The sequence below is a fragment of the Marmota marmota genome, unplaced genomic scaffold, assembly GCF_001458135.2.
Source record: "Marmota marmota marmota unplaced genomic scaffold, marMar, whole genome shotgun sequence".
In the NCBI taxonomy this organism is placed as follows: Eukaryota; Metazoa; Chordata; class Mammalia; order Rodentia; family Sciuridae; genus Marmota; species Marmota marmota.
Window position 1 is genome coordinate 55,027,874 of NW_026000026.1, and position 18,653 is coordinate 55,046,526.

The window sequence follows — 18,653 nt, forward strand, 5'->3', positions numbered from 1 at the left end:
AAGGAAAAATTACTGAAAAGACATGATAGGGTGATGCTAATCCATCACCGATAATGAGAAATTGTAGAAAACAACCAGAAGCTTCTGCCTCTTCATCAAAAGGGATAAATCACAGGGTGGTGTTAATCAAGAAAGCTAGAAATCTTATCCAAGATAGAGGAGACCTGTCCAAAGTAAGTTATGAGAGCTCTGTGATATACAATATTTACTTAATGGTCATTATATTCAGAGCACTGTGCATAGCACTGTGGAGTGTTACAGAGAAAGATTTTTCTCAAGTCGTGGAGTCTAAAGTTAAAGGGAAGATGGAATGGGTTGGCAGCTTATAAATGCATGAAATCTGCACCTGGCATAACCCCTTGCTGCTGCCAAGACACAAGTGCAGAAACCAGCACATTGGGATGCAAGTTTTTAAAATTAAAGTTAATAAAATAAAAAATTACCACAAGTGTGAGTATACCAATGAAGTTTGAAAACAGAGTTAATCAAGACACTATCATTGAGTTTGTACAACACTGAGAATGCTTTATGTTTCAGTTGTTGTTTTTTTCTTTTCAAATGAACTTGTTTGCAAACATAGGAACTTGTTTTAAGCCCAGCTTGGGCTGCTTTTATCTGCACAAGAAGGGCCATGAGGGCCCATGTCAGCATTTACTGCAATTTATGTGGGAGTTTCTGAATTTGAGTGTAGGCATCTGCATCTCCTTATCAGCAGGAAAGAAGAGAGCTCATTCATTATTAAAGCAGCCTTCTAGCAACTCTCTTTCGTCAGCATAACACTGCCAGACTAATGTTCTTAGTCTCTGACTTGAATCGTGTTTTTCTTCTCTTCAAGATCTTAACTGAGCACATTTACCACGTCACTCTTCTAGTTAGGAGTAGATAATGGTTACCTATTGTGAATCAAGTCACACATAATTCTGCTACCTGATTTGTAATGCCCTCCACAGTTTTGTCCCAGCACATCCATCCATGTGTTCTTGTTCCTCCCAATGCCAGTCCTCCATTCCTGCCAGACTCTCTCTTCCCAGCCACAAAAAGGCATTACTGATTCATATCTCCCCTTCTTTCCAGGAAAAGGAAAAACCTTCTTGTTACATACCCAATCCTAGCTCATCCTTGGAGAAAGGGCAAAAGCCATTTGCTTCATAAAGGTGTGCTCTGAATCACTGTGGCTTTTATAAACAGAGCCTGCCACCCAGTTGACTACTTATCATTTTCTTAACCTGTTATTTTCTCTGATGTCTGAATTGTTCACCCCTTTGGATCAGGCTTAACACCACATTCTTCTTTTTCATGGACGGAGTCCCATAGTTTGTTTACAGTCAGTCAGGAAGTAATGCATTAATTCAATGAACATCAATGGGACATTAAGCCAGGGAAAATACAAAGACCCATAAGTTTTCATGTGGACCTTTAGTTTGTAGTGTCCACAGATAGAGAGGAGATTGTATAAGCAGGATGGTTCAGAGACAGACGATGGAGACATTTTAGAATCAATTAAGGATTTTGGCCTTCTATCAAACCCTGCTTTGCCAGACCTTCAGAGTCATGGGAAGGAGAGTGGGACCACAGAGGAGGCCAGTGACATTAATTTTTCCCTGATCAGAGCAACTTTACTTTTATTCTCTGTATAGGTTTAGACTTCAGGAAATATGGATTAAAATTTCTTTTGAAATAACGGGTACTTTTTGACTGGACGAAGGTTGAAAACATCTTTTTCTGGGTAGGAAGGAGAGCCTCTAGTGTTTAATCCACACCAGAAAGTTGGTAGATGGCTCTACCCTTTCTTCAGCATGTCATGTAGCATCATGTCTCATGGCAAGGACATAGATGTTCTTTCATCTGTTGTTGACTATTAAGAGACAGAAGTTAAGATAGTTGGTTTTGTCTTTAATACTAAGGGAATTTAGGAATATTTTGGCATTATGTTTTGCTCCCAGTTACCAAGAGAAAAAGGTGCCTCCTTTGTCTTTCTGTGTATATTTAATCTGTTTTATGGGATGTTTACTTTCTTTGGCTTGTGGACAAAGGAGTATTTTAAGGAATGGTAAAAGACAGCTACAACGACCAGCTGTAATAACTAAATTTATGCCTGTGTATTATATCATCAGAGAAAACAAGTAGAAGAATTAATGGAGTTTATGGAAAGGAAATAACATATGTGTGGGAAATCAGCATAGACATGGTCTTTGCTGTTGTGTCAGAGCCAAAAATAGAAGAGTGGGCTGGTGCAGAGCAGCAGCTACCTCCTGTTCAGACCAACTCTCCTCGGGACACTGCTGCTTTTGGAACAGAAGTCCATGACTGCCACCTCCTCAGCTGCTACTGCTACGCATTTTGGGATAATGAGTGGAAGAAACTCCCCGAGGGTTTCTAGGTGCCAAATCAATAGAAACAAACTTCATTTTATGAAATGCTCCCTGCTGGAATAGACATTCAAAAACACTCCTAATGTTCCAGCTCTTGAATAAACAAGCAGCAGTCAGAGACCTCCCAATTCTTGGATCTGTTTCTGCTACAGAGGTGTTTTAGAACCCAGGGCCTATCACATGCTAGGTCAGCTCTCTAACACTGAGTTGCACCCCAGCTCAGAAATAGATCATATGTGTATGCATGCATGAGAATCTTCTGGGAAGCCCACTGAAAGCATTCTTTCTGAGATCCAAGTCCAGTCCCATCTGCTGTTCCTATTAGCCATATTCCTTTGCATCTGTCGCCCGTGGCATTTTTCATCCCACACACACCAGATTCTTTTACAGGTTCCCTTTCCCTGAGCTCCTATTATGTCTTGTCAATTTCCACATCAGTCTTTCATTTCCTTCTTTGTCATTCTCAACTTTTTACTGCTAACTTAGAAATGCCAGAGTTTAGCAAGGTCTCACTTGAAGGGACTAAAGGTCTCAAAACAGCACTAAACAAGTCATCCATAGTGACAACACAATCACTGATCCAGTATAATAGCTCACTGTGCCTGTAACAGCACCCGTGGTTATTTCATTCTTCATTTGGCTATCCCTGAGCACTCTTTAACTGTTTGGGTAGAACTACTTTCTGCCTGCCTATCCTCTTGTATCTGCACAGAGCAAATTCTCCTGTGAGTCAGTAAACCCGACATCCGACCTGGCCCCAGCTCAACATCACGTCTCACCTGTTTCATTTATATACAGCAGGAGGCACCTGGCTCTTAATCACATTTCTCAGTCTATGACCTTCTCAGTCTAATTCTATCTAATATCACGGTGACAGGTTGCATCCTCAGATATAACAACAACAAAAAATTTTCATAACCTGGTCTAAAATCAGTAGCTTGCTTGTGAATATGTCACAGCACTGTGCTTGAAAAACACAAGTTTATGAACTTGACTATCTGTCTCACATGACTACATAATCTTTAATATGCTTTTGAAGAGGAGTTACATCTTGTTTGCCACTGTATGCCTTGGTTCTGAACAGATGGGCAAAAAGAGGTTCAAAATGAATTGAAAAGAAAAGGAAAATAATAGCATGTATATACCAACCATCTCTTATACTACATCCACTGGTGAAGAAGGAAACATTCTTCACTGATCATAGAACTCTGGCCTAGATTCCTGTCATAGAGATCAAGGTAAGGAAGAAGAGTAACTGAATTGGGAAAAAACAGGGGACAAGATAGATTAATTTACATCAAAAGGAGCCTGGAATTCCAAGAAAGACAATTATAAAAGTGAAATTAAGGAGTGGAAAAGCCAAGAAAGTTAGAGCTGGGAAAGAGATATGTGTTAAGTCAGATTGGTACCACTGTGACCAAAATACCTGACAAGAACAAGGGGGAAAGGTTTCAGAACAAGGGGCTCATGGTTTCAGAGTTTCAGTCCATGGTCAGCAGCTTCATTGCTCTGGGCCTGAAGGGGATGAGGACATCATGGCTGAAGATCATGGCAGAAAAAAACTGCTCAGCTCATGGCAGCTGAGGAAAAGAGAAAGATAGAGGCAGCTGACAAGATGAACTCTTCCCGGACACAGCCCCCAGTGAAAAACTTCCTGTAACTAAGTCCCACCTCCTTTCTATTATTCCCTTCAGCTGTCAATGAATTAATCCACTGCTGATGTCAGAGCTCTCATGATCCAATTATTACCTAAAAGCCCCACCTCTTAACCTGTCTGCACAGGGGACCTTGCTTTCATCACAAGACCTTTTGAGGGTCATTCCAGATCCAAGCTATAACAAGAGGGAAAATCAAAGGTTATTCGAGGGGAGTCGATGTTAGTCAGCTTTCCGTTACTATAACAGATACCAAAGATAATCAACTTATGAAGAGAAAATGGTTATTTTGGCTCATGGTTTTAGAGGTTTCAGTCCATGACTAGTTGACCTCTTTGCTTTGAGGTCTATTGGGGGGACACATCATGGTGGGGAAAGTGCAGCAGAGTAAACTATTTACCACATGGTAGGGAAGGAAAAGAGGAGGAAGTGGCCAGGGACCCACTATTCCCCTGGTGAGCTGAAAACCTCACCACTAAAACTTCTGCCACCTCCCCGTAACATCACACTGGGGAACAACTTTCACATACAAACCTTTGGGGAACATTAAAATCCAAACTGTAGCAGAGTCTTTTCTGTAATTAATACAATGGAAATATAATGAGGGTAAAGAGGAACCTTAGGACATGTATAATGTACTTACAATAAGCTTCTTCCTTTTCAGCGTTTCTTCAAGCAATGTCAATAAAGGTTTATTTAGTTTAATTAATTAGTCTTAACTTTTTTTTAGATGGGATCTCACTGAGTTGCCCAGACTGGCCTTGAAACCCTGGGTTCATGTGATTCTCCTGCCTCAGCCTCCCTAGTAGGGAACTATAGGTGCACAACCACATCTAGCATTTCAGTAAAAATTCTAATTAGAGGAGACTCTTGAGTGGGTATTTCTTTTGAATGCAATATAATGCTGAAACTGAACAAAAGGTGACCTAAGTTTATTTGAACTACAAAAAAAGGAATAATTTCCTGGTTAAGCAGAGGGGTGAACCTCACGGACCATTACATTAAAGTTGTCACAGAACAAAAATATTTAGGGTTAATTAATTTTTATGAGGAGTGTCTGAAGATTCCCCCATAAATTTTAATAGTGTTGTGAATTTGAGGCATTTCATCAGCATGATGGCATTACACTGGGCAAAACCAGGTGTGTGTGTGTGTGTGTGTGTGTGTGCAGAAAACCAGGATGTAGCCAGCAGGACTTCATTCTGGTGAACTGTCAAAATTTTCTGGACCTCTGATATTGAATGTTTAGTGCAGAGATATGGTTCAAGGATTCAATGGTTATCATCTGTAATGGGTCCAAACTAAAAGCTATTCTGAAATATTCAAATCTGAATGTAATTCTGGCTCCATGCTCTGGAGGATTCTTCACTCTGGCAGAGTGGGTTCAGGAGTCTTATGAAACAGGAGCCCCATCATTTGGTGCTAAAGTTACAATTCAATAGGGACAAAAAGTTTTGGCTTGCTATTACACACAACAGTGACTATAGATGACAATAATGTGATACACTCAAAAAAGCTAGAAGAAACGATGTTGAAAGTTTCACCATAAAGAAATGACCACTGTTTGAGGAGATAAACATGTTTAACTTGATTTAAGCATGTTGAACATGGTGCACATGTATCAAAATGTGATGTGGCACTCTAATAATACATACTTTTTATTTTTTATTGTGTCATCTTAAAAAAATAAATAAATGAATCACTGCTAGAGGCTTAGCTCTCTGCTATTTAATACCATTCCACCTGAACCAGAAAAAGGGTAGGAACTCCTCCTCACTTCTTCACACAAATATTCTCTGGGCCTCCATTTAAAAAATATTTGGTATATTATTACTATTCATTCTGAAAATAAGTCATATAATTATTGATGAGAGCTGTGGGAGAAATAGTTGATAAATAAACATGTATGTTTTGATCTGAGTCCATTCACCTAAGTGTGGTGGTAAGCCCTGAATGGGACCAGTGTGCTTGGTAAGTTTCCTGTTTCAATATCATTCTGGGGAGAATGAAGAGTAAAAGTCCCAATTTCCAGTGAATTGCTACCTCACATCATTCAGGTCTCTATTTAATTGTAATCTTCTTGGAAGGGGCTTTGGATAAAAAGCCACACCTGTGTCGTTTTCTATACACCACCCTACACTTCCTTCCTTTCTTTTAGCGGTCTTATTTTCTGTCATTATATTACATATTTATTCACTTACTATTTTATTTCCTGACTCCCCGAATGGAATGTAAATTACATGAGAGAGGAAACTTTGTTATGTTTACTGATGCATCCTAAAACAGTGCTTTAGCATACACTAAGCACTCAATATACATTGGTAAATATATTAATATTGAATTTGTTAATAAATAAATTATGAATGGAATGAATGCATGCAAGAATGGATGCATAACGTGTGTCAGCAATGATAAATGATTTACAAATACTTGACATTTAAATTCAGTGCCAACCCCTTTAGGTACCTGCTGCTTTGTAGATTGACAGATGTAAAAACGAAAGCTCAGAGAACCTCATTACATTAATTAATTTGCCCAAAAGAAAGGTACACAGTAAATTTCTACAAAAACTATAGCTCTGGTTGGTTTAACATCCTTAAAAGCTGCAATCCTGGAGAGAGATTTTAAGGGAAACTATTCAATAATAAAACCTCCTGGTTTTCCCTTCTTTCTCCTACTTCCTCCAGTTATATCTGACTGAAGTATCAAAACAAGGCTCACATGGGTCCCTTGGCTGAGAATAAAGCTTGTTTGCTGCTGGTTTCTGCGCCTTGGATAGCCTCTCTCTTTCCTCAAGCATACCAGAAAATCAGAACAGCTGTGAGCCTGTCAGAGCTGAGGGCAACTGTGTTTGCCTAGCGAGTGTCTGCAGTCCTATGGGGTATGGCTCATGGCATCAGGCACAGCCTGGTGGGACGTGGTAAAACAAAAGGAAGGGAGGCTAAATGAATAACAAATGTGTTCAGGACACAATAGAAATAAACCAGGCAGGGAGTTGAGTGTTGACAAGAACAGGTTGCTTGATGATTAATTGGAGAGAAGGACAGAAGCCGTGAAGCTGAAGGACAAGGGGGAGCGACCCATGATGCAGGTAGCTGCTGTGGTGATGAGTCTGTCTCATAAGGTGGTTTTCTTTCTTACCTTTCATGGTTTTGCCCTTGGATTGTGCCCTGTGTGGGATGACTCAACCGGGTAAGAGCCAGATGGTTTTCTACCACGCCTGTGTGGAAGTCCTCAGAAGAACAGGAATTTGAACTTTAAGGTCTCTTCAGTTACCTTGAAAATTAATTTTTTCTTGTTTTGTGTTTTGCTTTTAAGTACTTTTTCTTGAGGTATAATTTATAACAAAAGGAAATGCACAAATCATAAACGTACAGCGTGGCACAAGTTGACAAATGAACACAACCCACACAACCCACCCCAAAAGGATAGACAATATTTAAATAAACTTAGAAAGCTCCCTTGCACCCCTTCTCAAACAATCCCACCCACAAATTCCTCAAGCAACCTCTTCTGATTTCCATTTTCTCATTTTGTAACTTGTCTTTTCATCTTTTTAACGTGGGCTTCCACATAGCAATAGTTTTCATTTTGATGAGTTCCAATGTATTCATTTTTCTTTTTCTAGATCATGCTTTTTGTGTCAAGAATTTTGTGCCTGGCTCAAATTCCCAAATTTTCTGTTGTTTTTCCTGAAATTTTTATAATTTTACATTTTAAATTTATTTCCATGATACACTTTTTATTAACTTCTGTATAAAGTGTGAAATTTAGATCAAAGTTCACCTTTATGCCTGTAGCTGTCCAGTTGCTCCAGCATCATTTGTTTAAAAGACTTTCCTTCCAGTGAATTTTGCACTTTCATCAAAAACTATGCCAGTATACAAGGTGGGTTAATTTCTGGGTTCTCTATTAGATGCCATTGATATATATGATATACTTCATGTATATAAATATATTTAAAATACATATATATATATATATACACACACACACACACACACACACACACATTTATGTAATATATATTGACCTTACTTTTCCAAACAGATCATAGAATATAAGCTACATCATAAGTTAATAAATAAACTTGCTGAGATTTTGCTAGAAGTTGCATTAAGCCTGCAGACCAATTTGGAAAGAATTGCTCTGCTGAGCCTTTCAATCTAGGAAAATGTTATGTCTCTCCATTTATTCAGGTTTATTTATTTTGTGATTCTCAGGATGCAGCTCCTATACATGTATATTAAGAATATACTTAAATATGTTTTTTTAGAGTTATTGCTATGGCATTGCACTTTACACTCCAGTTCTAACTGTTATTGTTGGTATACAAAAATGAGATGGAGTTTTGCATTTTAATCGTGTATGCTCTAGCCTTGTTGAACTAGCTTTTAGTTCTCTAGAAGCCATTTTTAAAATTTCTGTACATTACTTGGGATTTTCTATGTAAACAACCATGTCACCTATACCCAGTTTTATTTATTCCTTTCCAATCTGTAAATTTTTATTTCTTTTCCTCAACTTATTGCAGTGGGTAGAGGCTGTCTACTGTGCAATAGTACAACATATCAAATGAAAATACAATACATAAAAATTATGTTGGGCTGAGAGGGAAATTTATAACACTAAATGCTTACATTAAAAACAAGGAAAGGTCTCAAATCAGTGATTTGTTTGTACTTCAAATTTGTGGTGACAGTGGACCTTCAGTCCGTCACCATTCGTCTTAGCTGTAGGATCTTTGCAGGTGCTGCTTATCCATGTGCTGTAGTTCTTTTCAATTCTAACTTACTGAAAGTTTTTATTCTGAGTTGGTGGTGGATTTTTTCAAATACTTTTTCTATGTCAATTGATATGACCATATAGTTTCTCTTGATTGTAATCAACCTTTTTGATATGATGAATTTTGGAATGGTGAACCAACAATGCTTACCCAGAATAAACCCAACTTCATGGTGATACATAATTCTTTAAATAATTTTTACACTTGACTTACTAGTGTTTTGTTGAGGTGAGGCTTTTTTTGGGAGGGAGGGGGTCTAAATTAATGAGACATATTGGTCTGTTTCTGTGTTTTCTTTCATTGTTTTGTTGTTGTTGTTGTTGTTTACTGCTTTAGTTTGGTTTGGGTAGTGAGGTAATATTGGCCTGATAAAATGAGTTGGAAAGAGGACCTTCTATTTTCCAGAAGGAGTGGTATAAAATTGGAGTAATTCTTCTCACTGTATTTAGTAGAATTCTCCAGTTTAACCATGTGGTCCTGGAAACTTCTTTTTCATAAAGAAAACTTTTATTATGTATTTGATTATTAAAATTGTTACAGACCTATTCACATTATCTATTTCATGTTGATTGAATTTTGTCAGTTTTCTGAGAAATTGATTAACTTTTTCTAAAATTCCTAGATTTCTGATAATAATTTTCACAATATTCCATTATTATTTTTAATGATTGTAAGATTTGTAATGATGTACTTTATTTCATTCCTGATATTGATACCTGTGTTTTCTTTCTTTCTTTCTTTTTTTTTTTTTTTTGTGGCGGATTCATTATTTTTATAAGAATTAGGTTTTTTTTCTATTGATTTTTTCTATCATTTTGCTATTTTAAAATTTCATTTAATTCTGCTCTGAAGATTATTTTCTTCCTTCTGCCTATCTGGAGTTTCCTTTTATCTTATTTTCCCAGTTTCATGAAGTACAAACAAATCACTGATTTGAGACCTTTCCTTGTTTTTAATGTAAGCATTTAGTGTTATAAATTTCCCTCTCAGCACAACATAATTTTGATGTATTGTATTTTCATTTGATATGTTGTATACTTATTTTTATTCAGTTCAGTATATTTTTCATTTCCTTTGAGACTCCCTCTTTGATCTAGGGGTTGTTTAATTTCAGTATTTTCAGAGATTTCTTTCTATTTTCTATATTTGATTTCTAGTTTGATTCCATTATGTTCAGAGAACATACTCCACATGATCTCAAATCTTTCAAATTATTAGCTTTTTAAAAAAATTTTAGATGTTAATGGGCCTTTATTTTGTTCATTTATTTATACAGTGCTGAGAATCAAATGTAGTGTCTCACACATGCTAGGCAAGCACTGTACAACTGAACCACAACCCCAGCTCCAAATTATTGTCTTTTTTATAGTTTAGCACATAGTCTATCTTGGTGTATGTTCTGTGATCACTTGTGTTTTCTTCTATTGTTGGATGGGGTGTCTACATATGTCAGCTTAGAACTTGTTTGCCAATTGCATTGTTCAGACATTCTATACCCTTGCTAATTCTCTTTCTATTAGTCCTATCAGTTGGAGAGAGGCAGGATACAGATGTCCTTAACTAAATTGTGTGTACGGCTATTTCTCCTTTTAATCTTTTGGTTCTTTGTATATTTTGAGGCTCTGCTGCTTGGTATTCCACTTAAAATTATTATGTCTTCCTGGTGGATTGATCCTCTTATTCTTAAGTAATGTCCTTCTTTGTCTTTAGCAATTTTCCTGGCTTTGATGTATAATTTATCACATATTAAAATAGTTATTCCTATTTGTGGTAATCTCTTTTCATGCTTTCATGTACAACTTCTGTCAATGAATTTGAAGTGAGTTCCTTATGAATAGCATATAACTGAAACATGCTTTCTAAATTAACTCTGACATTTTTTTCTTTTGTTTGATATATTTAGATTATGCAGAGTTAAGATAGTTCTTGGTGGTAGCATTTAAGGTTTCCATTTTATTGTTTTTATTTTATCTATTTCCCTCCTCCTCCTCCTCCTCCTCCACTCTCTTTCTTCCTCCTCCCTCCCTCTTTCCATTCTGTGGGTTACTTTAAATTGTTTAAACTACATCTTATTTATTTATTTATTTACTAAGATTTTCCCCTTTTCATTTATATGTAGGTAAACTGCAGTTTATTGCTAAAACATTTCATGACAGCTGCTTTAAAATCCATGTCAGATAATTCCAACATCTGACACCCAGCTCAGCCTTAGCATTAACTGAATATCTTCTCCCATTGAAATTGTGATTGTCTTCACTCTTGGTAGGACAGGTGATTTTTGGACATTTTGTTTTATTGAGAAAATGTAGGTCTTAGTTTAATCTCCAAGTTTAACAGCCAGTTAACCCGTTTAGGTTTGGTACATGGTTCCTGGCTCTTTTCTTTATTTTCACCCATAGGCTATGTTTCAAGTGACAGCTTAATTCTCAGAGCCTCTGTGCTCTTATTTGGTTTCCTAGGTTTATCTGGTACCACTGAGGATTACACTGTTCCTTGCTGGTACTGTCTTAAGAAAGTGGAAGGGATTTCTCTAGACCAGGTATCTGGTGTCTCTCCCTGGAGGAAGAAGATCTCAAGTTCCAGAGACAAAGAGCCTTTTTGAGACAAACCATGGGTGTGAATCATTCTTTCTGGACCTGCCTGCCTACTCAGTGTCTGCCAGTGGGGACATTGATACATGTAAATAGCTTAATAGAGTCAATCTCATCCTGCAGTTCCTCCCCTTTCCCATCCCTTCTCCCTCTCCTTGATCCCCTCCCTCCACTCCAGTGCTCTCCCCGCCATTTTTCTTGAGATCCCTTTTTTATTTAAAATTTACTTATTTCTCTCTCATATCCACATTTAAGAGAAAACATTTGACCCTTGACTTTCTGATTCTGGCTTATTTCACTAAGAATGATGTTCTCCAGTCCCACCCATTTACCATCAAATGACATGATTTCATTCTTTTTTTTAATTTTTTTTAGATTTTGATGAACCTTTCCTTTATTCAAATGAATGTGGTGCTGAGAATTGAATCCAGTGCCCCACACATACTAGGCAAGTGCTCTGCCACTGAGCCACAACCCCTCCCTCATTCTTTTTTTTAATGGTACAATTTCATCTTTTATTTTTTTTCTAAATATTTCTTTTAAAGTTATTTTACTTTTTCAACATTTTTTATTTGTTCTTTTTAGATATACATGACCGTAGAGTGTTTTTTGACATATTATCCATTCATGGAGTATAACTTATATTCTCCCCCTTCCCTTGCCCATTGTATGTTCACACCCACATATCAGAGAGAACATTTGGCCTTTGGTTTTTGAGATTGGCTTATTTTTCTTAGCATGATAGTCTCCAGTTCCAACCATTTACTTGCAAATGCCATAATTTAATTATTCTTTATGTTTGAGTAATATTCCATTGAGTACATATATCACATTTCCTTTATCCATTCATCTATTGAAGTCTATGATTTCATTCCTATGTATAGATGAGGAAAACTCCATTGTGTGTGTGTGTGTGTGTGTGTATAACATTTTCTTTATTCATCCATCAATTGATAGGTACCTAGATTGGTTTCGTATCTTGGCTACTGTGAATTGCACATTGTGAATTACACATTGATGTGACTTATCACTGTTGTGTGCTGATTTTAATTCTTTTGGATAAATACAAAGGAGTGGAATACACAGGTCTTATTGTGGTTTTATTTCTAGTCTTCTAAGGAATCTCCATATTGCTTCCCAAAGTGGTTGTACTGATTTTCAGTCTCACTAAAAATGTTTGAGTGTTCCTTTTTACCTGCACTCCCACCAGAATACCTTGTTATTTGTACTCTTGATGATTGCCATTTTAACTGGAGTAAGACAAAATCTCAGTATGGTTTTATTTATTTACATTTCCCTGATTGCTAAGGTTGGTTTTTAGATATAGTTGGCAATTTGTATTTCTTCTTTTGGGAAATGTCTGTTTAGTTTATTTGTCCACATATTGATTGGTTATTTGGGTTTGAGGCATAAGACTCATAGTTCTTTATAAGAAGATTTCCCACCATCATCAAATGGGTTTCAATCCAAGGATGCATCAATACATGTAAATCAATAAATGTAATTCACCACATAAATGGAATTAAGGACAAAAATCCCATGATCATCTTAATAGATACATAAAGGATCTTCAACAAAGTTCAGTACCCATTTATGTTAAAATACTGAAGAAACTAGCATAGAAGTAACTTACCTCAATATCATAAAAGATATACATGACAAATTCAAAGCTGATGTCGTCATACTGAAGAGGAAAAAAAAGCACTTTTTTTCTAAAATCAGAAATGAGACAAGAATTTCCACTCTCACTAGTCCTATTTTATATAGTTCTTGAAATGCTAGCCAGAACAATCAGGTAAAGAAAGAAATTAAAGGACTACAAATTGTAAAAAAAAAAAAAATTAAATTATCTGTTTGCTGATGACATGACCCTATACTTAGAAGACCCTCCTCCCCCCCCAAAAAAAGAGCTGATAAACAAATTCAGCAAAGTAGTGGGATACAGATCAACATACAAAAATCAATAGCTTTCCTATACTCCAATAACAAGTCTGCTGAAAAAGAAATCAGGAAAACAATTCCATTCACAATTGCCTCAAACAAACAAACCTTGGGAATAAATCCAACCAAGTAAGTGAAAGACCTCGACAGTGAAAATTATAGAACACTGAGAAAGAAATTAAAGAACTCAGAAGATGGAAAGACCTCTCATGTTCTTGGATAGGCAGAATTAATACTGTCTAAATGGCCATAATTCCGAGTGATCTATAGATACAATGCAATCCTCATCCAAATATCAATGATATTTTTCACAGAACTAGAAGAAACAGTCGTAAAATTTATATAGAAGAGTGCAAGATCCAGAATAGCCAAAGCAATCCTGAGAAATTCCTGGATGCATTGTAATACCTGATCTCAGATTATACTACAGAGCTACAGTAATAAAAATAGCATGGTATTAGCATAAAAATGGATATGAAAACCAATGGCATAGAAGACTCAGAGAAAAATCCACAGATACAGAATCTGATCCTTAGTGAAAGTGCCAAAGATGGTCTCTTAAATAAATGGTGCTGGAAAAATGGATATCAATATATAGAAGAATGAAATTAGATCCCTATCTCTAACCCTGCACAAAAATCAACTCAAAGTGGACCAGAGACCTAGGAGTTAGACCATAAACCCCACAGTTTCTAGAAGAAGGCATAGGGCCAACATTCCAACATATTGGCACAGGCACCAACTTCCTTAACAAGACTGCTAAAGCTCAAGAAATAAGACCTAGAGTCAATAAGTGGAATGGCATCAAATTTAAAACCTTCTGCCCAGCAAAGGAAACAAAAGAATGAAGAGAGAGCCCACAGAATTAGAGATCTTTGCCAACTCCTCTTTCAATAGAAGGACTCTCTTTAGACATAGGAAAGGAATGTGTCTACCTGGGCCACCTTCTTTTGCTAGGTTGAAAGTCAGGAAATTAGTCAAGGCTGCTGTCCTCTGAGGAATAGTGCCCACAAAATGCCCAGCCACTGTGCTGTTCCTCCTGCCTAGGGTCCCAAGCAAGTTTACCTTTCTCTTTCTACCATTCAGAGTTCTCATTTGGCCATCTGTTTGGTAATTTACAGGGCTTATAGTTGCATATTTAGTGGGATGAACAAGGAGGAACAAGTCCACCCATCTTGTCCAAACTGAAAATTGGATGTATTTCTCAAAGAGGAACTGTCTTTGGTTCTCAAGCACTGCTCAGTGAGTTTAGTCATTGTAGGGAGCCAGGGTCATCACTGTTTTGGGTCAGCAGCATAACCCTAAGTTTCTCCTGGGACAGCAGAATAACCTTACATTGCTCCTGGGATTTGATGCCTGGATCTGTCCTACAAACAGATGGTGGGGAGAAGAGATCAGCAGCAGATTGTTCTCACATACAAAACTATCTTCAGTTAAATATTGTACATTATGACATCTCCTTCCTTCTCTTTCCCCTTACAGATTATCTTACTATTCATCCTAACTGGATTTAATGTAAGAAAAAGGAAACTAAGTATAAAAGGACTTACCTGGGACTTTACCATGCAACTTTATTCAAAGATTTTTATTAGCTTCCCCCAAATATAAATAATGAGTCTTTACATTAAAATGCAGATTCAATATTTAAAGAGATTATCATGAATCCAAATCATTACCTGAAATAAATGCAATGAAATTTAATGAAAATAATGGGAAAATCTTGCACTTAGGTACAAAATGTTCATTAATAAACTGGAGAAACAGTTTAATAACAAGAGTTTACTTGATAACAAAATAGGATGCTTAGTGACTATGATCTAAAAACTTTGCTAATATTAATGTAAATATTGAAGCCAGCTGCAAGAGTTAAAAACCCTTTATGTTATAACACAGTATTTCTAAAATTTTAATATGCATGAAGATTAACAGGGTATCTTGTAAAATTTAAGATTCTGATTTAACATTTTTGAAGTTGGGCTTCAAATTCTAATCAACTCCAAGTGATCTGGTTCCCTTGGTCAATAGACCACACTTCAAGTAGCAAGGCCCTGCACTGTGCTAATTATTTCTAGGGTAATATATTCATTTATGGGCAAGAATTATATCTGAATAGAATCACTGAGAAGTGAATTTGTTCAGAAAAGGTAAGGCTGTATAGTTAGAAGTTAGAAATTGCCAATGACTGAGTGTGTTCCCCTAAAATTCATTTGAAATTCTAACCATTTGGGTGATCATACTGAATGCTGGGCCTTGTGGAAGGGAATTAGGTTGTAATAGTGGAGCCCTTAAGAATGGGATCAGTGTCCTTATTAAGGAGATTTGAGGAAGCTCTGTTTTCTCTTCTACCAAGAGATGAGAAAGCCAGGCCTTCACCTGACATGGAATCCACCAGCTCTTTGATCTTACATTTTCCTGACTTGAGAACTGTGAGAAATAAACTTATGTTGTTTTGAAGTCTCCCACTTCATGGCATTTTGCAGTAGCAGTCCCAACACACCAAGATGGAAAGCAAGTTCCATGAAGCAATAGAAAAGTCAGCCCTTAATCCACTAAAATCCTTTTCAGAAGATGTAAAGCATCCCAAACCAAATGGCCAAACAGCTCGAAAACAGCAAAATCACAGAAGAAGAAACAGATAATGAACATATGAAAAGATGTTTAACCTCAGCAGTGATCATGGCATGAAAATGAAGACCATAATGAGATAACTTTCTTCAGTCATTGGATTTCCCAAAGTTTACAAACTTGATAAAATAAAATGGAAAAAATAGGCACTGTCAAATACTAGCAGGATAGAATTTTAACAACCTTTTTGAAAAGTCATTCTACATTTTCTATTAAAATTTTTTAAAATTCACACACGTACTTTAGATTCAGCAAGCTGATTGATAGAAATCTCCTTTAATAAAATAAACCCAGGATTATGGATATACTTTAAAAAGATGCTTACCGCAATATTACTTGTTATACAGAAGGTTGGAAACAACACGAATGTCCAACAACTAATGATCAACTAAATCATGGGCATGCAATATAAGGGATATTTAAGAGAGAACTTTCTATAAATTCCTGTGTTCCAAGAATGGTGTGATGAAGTAGTAAGCTCCTTTCATTAGAATGTTCAATCAGAGGCCAGGAGAAATGCTATTTGGGGAATTCTTGTAGAGGCAAGACATCAGCATGCATTATTTCCAAGTTTCTCCCTGACTCTCAGATTCTGCAATTCTATAAATTGGGCACAGCATTCCTCTTACAATGAAAAAAAGGAAGAAGAGAAAAGGAGGCAATCTTTCCACTCTATTTTTATCTGCTCTCCTTATTTTAGAATTGAGGCTTTGAGAGTAAGTATAAGTATAGAATATATTCATTACCACGTATAGAGGCTAGAGAGCAAATTTATTTCCTTTATAATAAATGAAGAAAAATGGTTATTGGCTTCCTCATCTCTAATTGTTCAAACAAGGTCTATATTTCAGAAAATGCCTCCTTTATATTCACAGTCACTAGCGGAAAGTGACTAATTTGTGACTGGGCAGGGACACGGCGTCAAACACCCTGAGCATATGGATAAGTGACTCTGTGTGTCTAAGATCAATGGAGCCTGACGCCTGCTCCTTTGCCAGGAGCGTGGGCTGGCATAAATGTACTCAGGGAAGGGAGAATAGCATCTCATTATGTGCTGGGACGTGGAGGGGAGGTCCGGCTGGATGCCCATATTTCTCTCCATTAGTGGTTCACAGACTGACACTTCTCAGAGATGCTTCTGGGGCTCAGCAAGCATTGGTTACATGTGTTTAAAATATATTTAAACAACTATTTTTAAAACTAATTAAAAACTCACCAGATAACACATGCAAATGTAATACATCCAAAATTTTAACACAGTAGAAACCAACAAAACATTAATATACATTTTTGTTGATGGGCTGTTTAGAAAACATTATGAATGTCAGTGCATAAAATCAGTTTGTACAGAAAATACTGTTTTACCTATTTTATGATTCATGATTTTGATTATTTGCAATTTAATTTGGAAGAAGGAAATTATGCTAAAATATTGGACAGTCACTACCCACAAATCACAAGTTAGGGAAAGACACAAGAGCAAGGGTAAAATGAGCAGTGTGTGAAATTATTATTAGAATGTTTAAGTCCATAAATTTCTCAAATCTTCAATTGTTCTCATGTCTTTTGGATTATCCCTTCTTTGAGTTTTTTATTCCACTTTGAATCCATTTTATGTTGTCAAACTCTGATAATGTTCTTCCCTCATTTTATTGTTTACTGTCCTTATCATGTCTGATTGGATTATTCCCAGGTGATTTTTTCTGTCTTGTTTTACTACCTCTAGTCCATCCTATATGCAACAGAATAAACCCTTTTGATCCACTACTTAAGACCCTTAAATAATTTCCTATAACCTACAGACTAATGTCCAAACTCCTGTGCATGGAATGCAAGCTGCCTCTCCTTACAACATGCCCACTCCCTCCTTCAGATCCCATCTATGCTAAAATTACTCAGTATAACTGTTTCGTGTAACTGACTTTTGATCATACCATGACAATGTCCGGTAGGGTGGGGGTTGCAGAGACAGAAAATCAAAATGTATATAGAATGAAAGAATTACCTGGGCTGTCACTGTAACTCAGTTGTAGTGTGCTTGCCTAGCATGGGTTAGGCACTGGATTTGATCCTCACCACTGTATTAAAAAATAGATAAATAGAATAAGTGTTCAAATTCTTAGAAAGAAAGAGAGAGATACAGAGCAAAATCAATCTGGTCTGTGATGAATTTCACCCAGCTTGTTCTTCCTGGCAAAAGCATCAGGGGATAAAAGTAAGGACATTGAGAGGGCACTCCAATCATCTAAGTATCCCATAAAAATCTGCCAAGGACTAGAAACCATACAGAAATACAAATACATATTTTAAATTTTGGGATATTTAATATTTCTGAAATATAAATAATAGCTAAGCTACATTTCTTGAAAAAATAGAAGAAAGTGAAGAACAGATTTCTCATCTTCATTGCCCAAGGATTGCATCACTAGTAACTCCTAAGATGTGAAATAGAGAAACATCTGGGATTTATCCATTAACCCAGCAGTGTTTAACTTTTCAAAATACGCTACCAATAATGAAATGTCTTAAAAAGAAACAATGGCTCACATATATTGAAACCCAAGTGTCAGGCACTATTGTAGGCACTGTGCAAACATTGTCTCATTTATTTTTCACCAGCACCCAAAAAAGTAGATGCATTTATTATCCCATTGTACAGATGAGGAAACTGATATTCTATGAA

The 18,653-nt window shown here is 36.5% G+C and overlaps 1 long non-coding RNA gene across 3 annotated transcripts in view; it reads right to left on the reverse strand.

Annotated features, from left to right (window-relative positions):
* Window positions 1–18,301, reverse strand: part of LOC125619072 — a 44,314-nt gene extending 26,013 nt beyond the window's left edge. The window contains exon 1 of one of the 3 annotated variants that reach the window (XR_007350559.1): window positions 17,976–18,301. This is a non-coding gene — a long non-coding RNA (uncharacterized LOC125619072). The remainder of the gene's footprint in view (window positions 1–17,975) is intronic. The other 2 variants (XR_007350558.1, XR_007350557.1) reach the window with 2 other exon arrangements.
* Between the last annotated feature and the right edge of the window lie 352 nt (window positions 18,302–18,653).